This window comes from Quercus robur, chromosome 3, assembly GCF_932294415.1.
Source record: "Quercus robur chromosome 3, dhQueRobu3.1, whole genome shotgun sequence".
Taxonomy (NCBI): Eukaryota; Viridiplantae; Streptophyta; class Magnoliopsida; order Fagales; family Fagaceae; genus Quercus; species Quercus robur.
The window spans coordinates 44,145,017-44,156,384 of NC_065536.1; the positions used below are offsets into that span (position 1 = coordinate 44,145,017).

The 11,368-nt window shown below is 34.9% G+C and overlaps 1 long non-coding RNA gene across 1 annotated transcript; it reads right to left on the minus strand.

The window, feature by feature from the left end:
* Positions 1 to 5,410: 5,410 nt before the first annotated feature.
* Positions 5,411 to 9,004, minus strand: LOC126718019 (uncharacterized). The gene is made up of 2 exons (XR_007652807.1): positions 8,814 to 9,004; positions 5,411 to 7,336 (listed from the first exon to the last, which is right to left on the minus strand). It is a non-coding gene; the product is annotated as an uncharacterized LOC126718019 (long non-coding RNA).
* Positions 9,005 to 11,368: the final 2,364 nt, after the last annotated feature.

The following is an 11,368-nucleotide window of genomic DNA, read 5'->3' on the forward strand; positions in this document are numbered from 1 at the left end:
ACAAATCCTAAATGGCAAGTTGTTACTGGTTGTTATTGTTGGAGCGAAAAGTAATCTTAGTGCTAGGTTCAAATTTGAACCAATAACAACTAACCACCTATGATTTGTTGTGAAAATATTGAAAAAAATGTTGTGGACGTAGCACCTCTCAAAAATATATTTTAAACTCCACTCAAAATGCCTACAAAATAGAACATTCTTCTACTAATCTATGTTTTCAAAACGAACTTATCCAAAATTTAAAAAATAACGTTTAACAAGAAAAAAAACTTGAGGACAACCTTGGAAAAAATATCTCCAACTCCACTTAAAATGCCTACAAAATAGGACACTCTTCCATTAATCCATATTTTTAAAACAAACTTAATCACCACTGCACACCCTTGGCATGATGGTCACTCCATAAGTATAAGTGCTTATGGAATGTGTAGGGCAAAGACTGGGGTTCAAGTGTCTAGAAGAGAGTTTCACACACATGTATATTTAGATTAAGCTGTTTTGCATTTTCAAACATTATTTTATTTATTTTACAAACTTATTTTACAACTCATTTTACATCTCAGTTTTTATTTTTATTTTTATTTTTACATACAATCTAATAAAATAATATAAATTACCTAATCAAATAATAAAAATATTCTTCTCTCTCTTTCTTCCGATTATCTTTTTCTCTCCCCACACAATCACAAGATTAAATATTTTTTTTCTTTACAACCTATGAATAGTAAAGTTGCATAGATGGCAAGTTTTTTTAAGGGCACAAACTCAAATTGAGTGAATTTTTGCTGTCTTTCTTTTACCAAAAAAAAAGAATTTTTGCTGCCTAAGGTTGTAAAATAACAACAGAGTTACACACCTAGGGCTCCTATAAGTATCTAACTCGAAGTGCTACACGCTCCTACCGCATCAGACAGAAACACAACGGCACTCTAATTTGAAATTTCTGAATTTGGCTCTATCTCTATCTCTCTCTGTTTTTGTCATCCGATCAAAAAACAACAATGGAGTACGGCTTCAACGTAAAGCGGCGGAAGGGTCTGGAAGATGGCGATGTAGGAGACAGCGTGAACTACACCACTCTTCTGGACGAGTTGGAGAGGCTCGATGAGATGGCTTCAACCGCCACCGATCCAGAAACTTTCTCTGTTCTGGTTCGTCAAGTGGATCTCATTCGCCAACAAATTTTGGGTTTTATCATTCTTCAACAACAACAACAAACCAAACCCAAACTTTGAAGGTTTTTTTGGGTTTGTTTCTTCTGGGATATCAACGCTCGTTGATATAATGATGGGTTTGAGTTTGAGTCTGCAATGGATGGGTCAGATCCGGATCGCCTAAACGAGTATTAGGTCTTGGAATTTCACAATTCAATTTTTAATTAGGTTTTGGATAGCAATGTTCTTATTATTGTGAGACTAGGGTTCCCCCCCCCCCCCCCCCCCTCTTTAGGATCAGATTTGTAAGGACGAAGACTTGGTCCAATTGATTTTATGTAAACAATATTTTTTTTTTTAACAATGTTCATTTTAATATGAGATTAGAATTTAATACATGCACTTTCTAACTTCTATTATATGTCTCTGAAATTGTTGTTGTTTTTCTTTTACAATGTTAACAATCAGCTTCAATTTCTTTGCGTGACGTTAATTTTGTGATATTCTTTTCTGGGTGACCCTTAATCTATGATTTTTCCTATAATGGTAGATGCTGTTTGGATCAATTTTTTATATTGTTGTTTTAAGATAAGTGACCAATGTGTTTATTTGGATCTTTAAATCATAGTTTGGTTCTTTATGTTTGATGATGTAATGCTCAAAAGCATGTCCTTAACAGAAACCCCAGTATGTTGGTCTGGATTGAAGAAATTCCCCAGTGTGTGTCTTCTGTAATCCTTTCGGATGCTGTGTTGTAGCTGTTTCTGTGTTCTTCTTTTGTTCAATGGATCTGTTTTCTCAAAAAAAAAAAAAAAAAAACAGAAACCCCAGTAAAAATTCACCTAATTTAGTTTATTAAAGAGGAAAAGTTACTACTTGAGATATAACTGTTTTCGCTTCGAGTTCATGAGTATTCAGATTGTAATAAAGTTGTCGCTGAGTTTCTTTTTTAGATGTGATTTGCATCTGCAAATTTTGATCACTTGGGGCTGGCTGAAAAAGAATGGTAAAAGTTGTGAACAGATGGGAAAAGTGTAACTTTCTAAACCATAAGTTGGTAATTCAATCTTGACCAACCAGCTTTTGTGTTGATTCAAGGTCAGGGCCGGCCCTAATCCTAAGCCATTTAGGCCATGGCCTAAGGCCCTAACATAGAAAGGCCCCAAATTAAAATGGGCCAGTAAGGGTTTTTTTTTTTTTTTTTTAATTAAAAAAAGAGTGGGAAAGTGGCACATTTTTTTTGGGCGAAAATCACCTTTTAGTCCCTACATTTTCAGGCGATTTCCATTTTAGTCTCTACATTTTATTTTTACTGCTTTTAGTCCTTATCCTGAAAAACGCTTTCCGTTTTGGTCCTTACCATTACATCAGAAACGGAGAAAATTGACGTGACAAACGGCAGAAATAAATAATACTAAATTAATGTCCACGTGGCAAAAATTAATAATAAAAAATGTTTTTTGGCATTAAAAAATGCCACATCAGCATCTAAATTTAAAAAAAAAAAATTAATTTATTAATTTTAACTAATTAAAAATAATTAAAAACATAATTAAAAACTAAAAATCATATGAATTGAGATCTAAGTATGTCTTGAACAAGAACAACAAGAATACAAACCCAGATCCAAGAACACAAACCCAGAAATTAAAAGAGAGAGAGAGAGAGAGAACGAACTAGACATCAAGAGATTTGAACTAAGAAGATGAAAGCTCTGGGTTTTAATCACAGAGTGAGATCTTCTTCTTCGTTGTTCTCAACGTCGAGCCCTTCGTCGTCGTTATTGTTGTTTTTGTCACTATCGGAGTCGTTGACTCAAGGCTTAGCCGAAAGACCTTTCTCCATGGCGGTCTTGGGAGGAGACGCGGCGGAGCAGCGATGAGCAATCGAATCCGCCACTTGGGGCTGTGCCTGGATCGGAGTTTGGGTCGAGGTCTAGGCCTAGGCCTGGATCTGGGTCGTGGGCAGAGCGGGCAGAGGGAGCGGGAGAAGGAGAGGCACAACGATGGGTGGGTTGGAGGGGATCGACGGTGGGGTGGTGGCCGTGGTCTCGACAGAAGAAGAGGAAGAAGCAGCAGCAGCCATGACGTTTGTTTAGTAATTGTGGGTGAAGAATAAGAAAGGAGGTGTAAGGTAGCAAGAGAGAGAATGAGAAGTTGTGGTGGTGGGAGTGGACATAATGGGGTTGAGGGAGGGGTGTAAAACTTTGTTCAAATCCAAGATCTCGCTCTGTGATTAAAACCCAGATCTTTCATCTTCTTAGTTCAATCTCTTGATGTCTAGTTCGTTCTCTCCCTCTTTTTTTTTTTTTTTTTTTTTTTTTTTTTTTAATTTTGGGGTTTGTGTTCTTGGATCTGGGTTTGTGTTCTTATTGTTCTTGCTCAAGACACACTTAGATCTCAATTCATATGATTTTTAGTTTTTAATTCTGTTTTTAATTTCTTTTAATTAGTTAAAATTAATAAATTATTATTTTTAATTTAGATGCTAACGTGGCATTTTTTAATGCCAAAAAATATTTTTTATTATTAATTTAAGCCACGTGGACATTAATTTAGTATTATTTATTCTTGCTATTTGTCACGTCAGCTTTCTCCATTTCTGATGTAACAGTAGGGACCAAAACAGGAAGCATTTTTCAGGATAGGGACTAAAAAAAGTAAAAATAAAATGTAGGGACTAAAATCGGAATCGCCTGAAAATGTAGGGACTAAAAGGTGTTTTTCACCTTTTTTTTTTATCATATAAGTTTTATAAATTGTTATGTCCAATCACAATAATCACAATAAGTAATTCAATATTCATTTATTATTTTTTTGAAATGTCACATCAGCTTGTAAGTTTTTTATAATAAAATTTGTAGTACTTTAGTAGTTTTTTCACACAAAAAAGATAATTATGAATTAATATAAATACAACACAATTACCAATTCACTATTAAGTGAATAAAAAATACTAAAACTAATACAAATTTTATAATAAAAAACTTACAAACTGATCAAACAATATAATAAATTAATGTTTTGAATAACTTTTATTTATTAATGACTCGTCAGTTTGTAAAACCTACATAGTAAGAATTAGTCTTACTATGGATGAACTAGTCTTATCAATTAGTAAGAATTAGTAATAGATTTGAAATAAATAAAAAATTATAATAAAATAAATATCATCTAAGTGATATTTAGATAAAAAAATGTCATTTTAAAATTTTCGTCTTATGCCTCAAACTATCTTGGGTAGGTCCTGTTCTTTACTAAACCAAACAAGAACAATACTCGTTAATACTTGAGATTGATGGATTTAATTTTGTTTAGTGGCTTATTTTTTATTATTTTTTCATTATATTACTGCATTATTGTTTCAGACTCTCTTGAACGTTTGTTATTCTAGTAACATTGTTTGTATTTTTTAAAAATACGTATGGGTAAAAAAAGTGTGTAAAAATGCATATACCAAACAATTCCTTCATTATGTTGTATAAATGACAGTGTACAAGACGAGTAAGAGTTGATTTTCATATCATCAAAATCAACCCTTTTTCTTTTTGCGCATTTATTAATACTACTAATAACAAATGACTTTTTTTTTTCCTACACTTTGGTGGAGTTTATCTTGAACTTTAATGACTTGTCTTGTCTCAATTATGTAATAAGCTAATTGTCGCTATTATAGACGTTGAAGAAAGGTTCAAGCTTCAATGAATCCAAAACCAAAAGCACTACCTAAAATAAGGCAAAGATCATCCGGTTGAAAACTGAATGAACACCAAAATCAAGCAGCAGGCTTGGATGTCTTATTCAAGAAGCTCCTCTCAGGTTGTGCCTAGTTAGGGGGTGTCAAATGGGTGGATTTGGAGTGGGCATAATTGGGTTGGGTATATAAAACTTATCTACCCATTAAAACTCATTTAACTAATTGCTTTTAACCTAACCTAATTATTATGAGTAAACCCAACTCATCCAATTACCCAATTACCAAAATTACCAAAGTACTCTAAAAATATTAAACAAATTTCTTGTACTTTCTCACACTTTCTCACCTACCAAACAAGAAGTTCACAAATTGACAATAGCAAATATCGGATCCACACAACCTAGATACATTACACAATTACCATAACAATTCAAATGATTTGGTTTCCCGGTTGCTCACAGTTCTTTTTTTTCCTTCAATTTTTCTAATAAAAGTTAAGAGCAAATAAATCGACGACAAAAAAAAAAAAAAAAAAAAAAAAAAAAAAAAAAAAAGCATGATTACGTTAGAACCAAAACAAGCACAACTTTCTTACACTTTCTTAGGATCCAAACAAAGCCAAACGAATAATTTTTCAAAAAAAAAAAAAGTGAAGGAAAATGACCAGATCGTTGGTGACGAGGCGAGAAATTCAATCAAAAATCTCGAAGGCGTGGCGAGATCCAGCCCAGACGATCTTCATCTCATCCACATCGAACTGAGCTTTGCTCCTCTCGCTCGCTAGCTGATCAACTCTCGCCATTTCCTACAAACACTCAACAAAAGCCCTAACCGAAGCGAAACCCCAATTATTTAATCTCATAGAGAAAGATTTCTTCTTGGTTGAGAATCTGTGCCAGGAATCACGGTGAATAGTCTTCGAATCATCGTGAACATTCGCCTCCGCCTTCGTTCCTCATCGCTACTGCTAGGTTCTCCACAGCCACGGCTGTTGATGTTGATGACGACGACGATGGTTGTGATGGCTCTGATGATTGGACTATTGCAGAGGATGACGATGAGACCACCTCAGGTGAATTCTGAAGCTTTGAAGCTGTTGGGTTTCGATTAAAACGTGATTGGAGGCTGAGAAAATGAGGGAAAATGAAACGTCTGAGGGCTGGGTTATTTATTTATTTTTTATTTATGGGAAGGGCTGGGTTGAATTTGGAGATATTGTTTTTGAGTTAAATGAGGCTCAATTAATTAGTTAAAATTCAATTAATAATTGGATGGGTTTAGGTTTAATTAGAGTGGGTGAATTTGGACAAACAAATGGGTTTGGTCATATTTTGCCCCCCTAATTGTGCCACTCAACAGGAGGTCCATGCTATCCTAAAATTTTAGCATTCACTCCATCCAGTACTCCTACTTCCACTTGAGATATTCCATTCTAGTGAACTTTGTAAAGCTCCATTTTCAGCTTATAATAATCTTTTGCGTCTAGCAAATTTGAAGCATTCACATCAATTTGTACAAAAAATTGTCTATTTTAACATAAAAACCAATTTTTTCTATTTTACATATTTTTTAAAGGATCCGATTAATCTGTGTCCTTAAACTATCTATTTTTAAAATCATTTTTTAGGGAATTGAAAAAACTGTCAATACTTTTTCAATTTTTGAGAAAATTTTTTCCAAAAATAAAAATTATTGTGCCCTAAAGGCACACATTAGCAAAATCCTTTTTTAAAACACTCCACATCTTATTATTCATTTCACAATTCACACTATATTTTATTAAAATATCAATTTTTCTTAATTTTTAAAATTATTTCTCTTTCTTCACACACAAGAGTGACAATCAACTCTCTTTTTTGAAATACATAAAAAATAATAAATAAATAAATAATATCAATTTATACAGACTAATGTGGGTCATTTTTTGGCAAAAAATGTGTAAATTCTACCTTCTTCATCTTTTTTTTATTTTTTTTTTATTTTTTTTATTTTTTTTATTTTTTTTTTTATTTTTACACTGATCTGAATGCTCTAAGGGGTTCTTGTGCGTGGTATCCATTTGAATCGAACAAACAGAAATACATGTCCAATATTTACCCTTGCAAAAGTCCCTTGGGGCTTCCGAAAGGCATTTTGCACCAATTTGTAGCCTATCTCCAGCACACAAAGCATCTTTGTTGATGTACAGGATATGAAAGGGATGAACTCATACTCAAACGTGGAAGGCATCTTTTCCTACATAGTTTGTCATGTGCTTGTCGCATTCAACATGTGCATCTTTTGGGGGCTTCACTAGATACATTCTTTATCTCCCAAGAGACAAGATGGACACAAAATGGAAATTCAACCACTCCTTCCTCTTTCATGCCCAAATCATATATCCTGAACTTAGGATCAGAAACACCCCTGCAGTATATAAACTTTGGATATGACTAACTTTTAATCCGCCAGTAACTCCTTCCTGGACTTCAACCATTATGCCTGCCCTGCTAAAAGAAAATAAAAGGCATTAGCTTGGTAGAGAAATTTATAAGCAGAGAGGGTGCTAAGACCCACATGTCACTAATAATTATACTAGAGTTTATCCCCAACCATTATGCTCCCTCAGAACTAAAGACTAGTTTTCAACAAACACATTCAGACAAGGCTGAAACTTAAGAATATGAAGTTCAATCATCGGGAACAACATTGCAGAAATCAACATATAAAAGACAAGGATAACGGAACCAACCTAGTTAATCAACAGACCTGTTACCTGAAAACACAATAATAAACGCATGCATGAAGATCACACGTGCATAGGACGTAGAAGCGTTAGAGAGAGTGAGAATTTGTAAGCGAAAAGGGAGCTAAGATCCACATGTAAGTTACAATTACAAGTGAGTTCAGCTTACCCCTAATGAATAATAACAGTATGCTCCCTCAGAACCAAAGACTAGTTTTCAACAACCAAATTCAGACAAGGCTGAAACTTAATTATATGCAGTTCAATCATTGGGAACAACATTGCGGAAACCAACATAGAACAAAAGGACAATGGAACCAGCCCATTTAATCAACATAGATCTTTTACATAAAGACATGATAATGAACAAATGCATGAAGACCACAAGTGCATATGTGAGGCAGAAGGCTTTAGCAAGGGAGAGAGTGTGTCAAATGTCACCTATGATTATAAGAGTTTACTTCCAACAACTAATATAAATAACAGTAAGCTCCCTCAGAACTGGACTAGTTTTCAACATAACCACATTCAGACAAGGCTGAAACTCAATTATCTGAAATTCAATCATGGGGAACCTTACAAAGAAAACACAAGGACAATGAAAACCCCCCATTTGATCAACACAGATTGTTTAAATAAAGAATAGCAAACGAGGGAAAGTTGTAAGCTAAAAAGGGTGCAAAAAATTCTACCAAAAAAAGGGTGCTAACTGCTAAGATCCACATGTCACTTATGATTACAAGTGAATTTACCCCCAACAAGTAATAATATAACAGGATGCTCCCTCAGAACCGAAGATTAGTTTTCATCAATCAGATTCAGACAAGGCTGAAACTTAATTATATGAAGTTCAATCATCGGGAGCAACAGTCTGAAAACCAACATAGATAATAAAAAAGACAATGGAACCAACCCAGTTAATCAACACAGACTTTCATTTACATAGGAGCCAAACAAGAGAAACTCAATAGAACAATATCCAACTGATAAACCAATACTGAAGGTACCCTTCAAGCAAAAATGTGACCATCAGATTGTTAACAGGTTTGAAAATTCAACAGAGACCATTAGTGAAGTAATCTATAAGCAAAATAGACAAAAGCAATTATCAAGAAATGGCAAAGAGGCAATCAAATCTTAGTTAGTTTCAAGATCTACAAAGTCAAAAAAACAAAAATTTAAACGCAGATCAATCATACTAAACAGATGTAAGCTAATTAAATTAACAGAGGTTTTACCTGCAAAGTGAATGACAGACAGACACCAAAACCTCAAATCCCGGAGTTGGAGTTAGAGAGCGGCCACTTCAATCACTCACACACTCAATTTATAGTTACTACAACAGTACTTACTCTAAAACCCTAAACCTACCGGCTTTTTTTTTACCACTCTCCAGTCAAATACAGTTCAACTATAAGTCTTTAACTGTTTAACCACTGTTTGTACTTTGTACTTGTACTTGTACAATTTAATAAAAATTGGTAAATTTCTACATTTATCGGCTATTCCCTAAACTGCTTATTTTTTAGTAATAAACAAATAGAATAAGAAGAAAAATAAGAATATTGTATGTAAATGAATTAAATAAAAGTAATGTCTCAAGTGTGGCTCTATTTTTTTTAACTAATTATTTAAAATTTTATAGTAATACTAGTGTTATACATGTTTCATGCATGGTTTCATATGTAAAATAAGAAACTATTTCATAAATAAATATATAAATAAATAAAATTATAAAATTTACTTTAAGTTACATAACCAATGCACATCATAATAAAACTAAATTCTTATAATGAAAAACTAATATTACAATATAAAAAATAATTTAAAATAAATAATAAAACTCTTTTTGAATTTTTTTAAACTTTTGATAATTAAATTTTAATTGGATTATTATTTTAATTTATTAAATCCTTGGAAATAGAATTTCAATTAAAGTAGACTATGATAATAATTTTTTTTTTAGAATCCTTTGATAATAAAATTAATGTATTTATAATTGTAAGGACACGATTTGTAACGACCCGTTACAGTGTTGGGTTCGCACGTAAAAAGGCCCAAACAATATCATTTGTAGAGCGTGGGTTTGAAAGGCTAGGCCTTGATCACCAAACGGTGGGTTCTTCGTGGTATACATACATGGTTAAGTCGTTTTTCGCCCTAGGAGTCTTTCACCTGGAGGCGGGCTAGGAGGCTCTGGTTTTTGGCCATTTTTCCCAGCCCTCTTTATGAATTGCTTCATTTTCCTTTTATACTAGCCTGTGTTTTTTATCCTTCGTCCACGTGTAGGATCGACATTCCAAGACGGATACATGTCCCATCAGCCCATACCCAGAGTGGTTGGGAGTGGTTGTAAAAGCTGGAGAGTATGGCTTTGTCAGGTGCAGAGTATTGAATGACAGTAAGGGCAACTTTCCTTGGTCGTTATACTTCCCAGCGTAACCTTTTCTATTGACGCAAATATTTTAGATTTTTTCCCCAAGCTGTTTCTATGTCGTTTTTGTCCTTCCTTCCTGTGAGACTTCGGACATGCCGAGGATTGAATCGTCCTCGGCTGTATCCCAAGGCTATTTTGTACTTGTATTATCGAGCTTGGGCCATAACTCTCCTCGGCTTGGGCCTTTGGACCTCCACGAATAAACGGACCTGGCCCACAAATTATTGGGCCCCACAATAGCCCCTCAAAACCCTGCTGTCTGACCTCTTGGTCGGAGAGGGGGGTTTTGGTAATACCAAGCCTTTATTACGGCTCATTTAATTCAGCCTTTCATTAATGTTGGCGGTTCTTCATCTGCCCAGGAAATGTACCGGTCTACGAGACATTCCTCTGAATTCACTCATGACGCGTTCTCGCCGTTTGATTATCCGAAACGCGCCTTTAATGACTTCCATTTACGAGACTATTTAAATTCGACGGTTTGTTTGACGATGTGGGAAGTGGAACGGGTACATTCTCGTTTACAAATTTCCTTCAAAATCTGGACAGATTAAATACCCTCCGTTTCGTCCTTCATATAAGAAGAAAAGTAGGAGGCTATTTCTCTTGTACAGAGACCCTTTTCACCCTTCTGAGATCTGAAACCCTTAGCCTCCTCCAGAGTTTACTTTTCCCACTAGTTACACCTTAAATTGTGATACGTTCGACATAGGAGTAAGTAATGAAGGAACCATACCCCTCCCAAAAACACCATGTTCTAATGAAGCTCGAAATGGCTCGGTCAGGGCAGGGATGGCGGAGACTCAAGATCCTTCTTACCTTCCTTTTAGCCAAAATCCGAAGCAGGGGCTCGTTACGTCAAACTTTCGGCGCGACTGAGCCGGGGTCACCCATTATCAGTACCAGCCGCTCTCTTATGAGCATAACTAACATGGCACCAGCGTGTTAGGAGTCAGGACTGACGCAGGGACTAAGTGCCCCCGCTTCTTCCTCTCTTCGTTCACTGGTGCCTCCTTTTGCCTCTCTTTCTTCTTCTTTCCACCATCAGATCCATCCTGGTGCTTTTCCTTCTTCATCTTCTTCTCCTCCTTCTTTCTCTTCATCTCCTCCCTCTTCTTCTGAAGAAGGTCCTCCTCTCAATATGGGCGCTACTGGGGCACAGTTTGGAAGGACTTCGGAGACGAGTTTAAAAAGGCATCTGACTGTTTATTTGTCATATTGTTGTTGTTTTTTTTTTTTTATTATTGTTTTTGTAATCCACCTTATGTATAAGCTTGTTTAAGCCCTTCTTTGTACATTGTAATACATCTTTATATTAATAAAAATCGTTATTGCTTTACTTCACATGTTCTATCT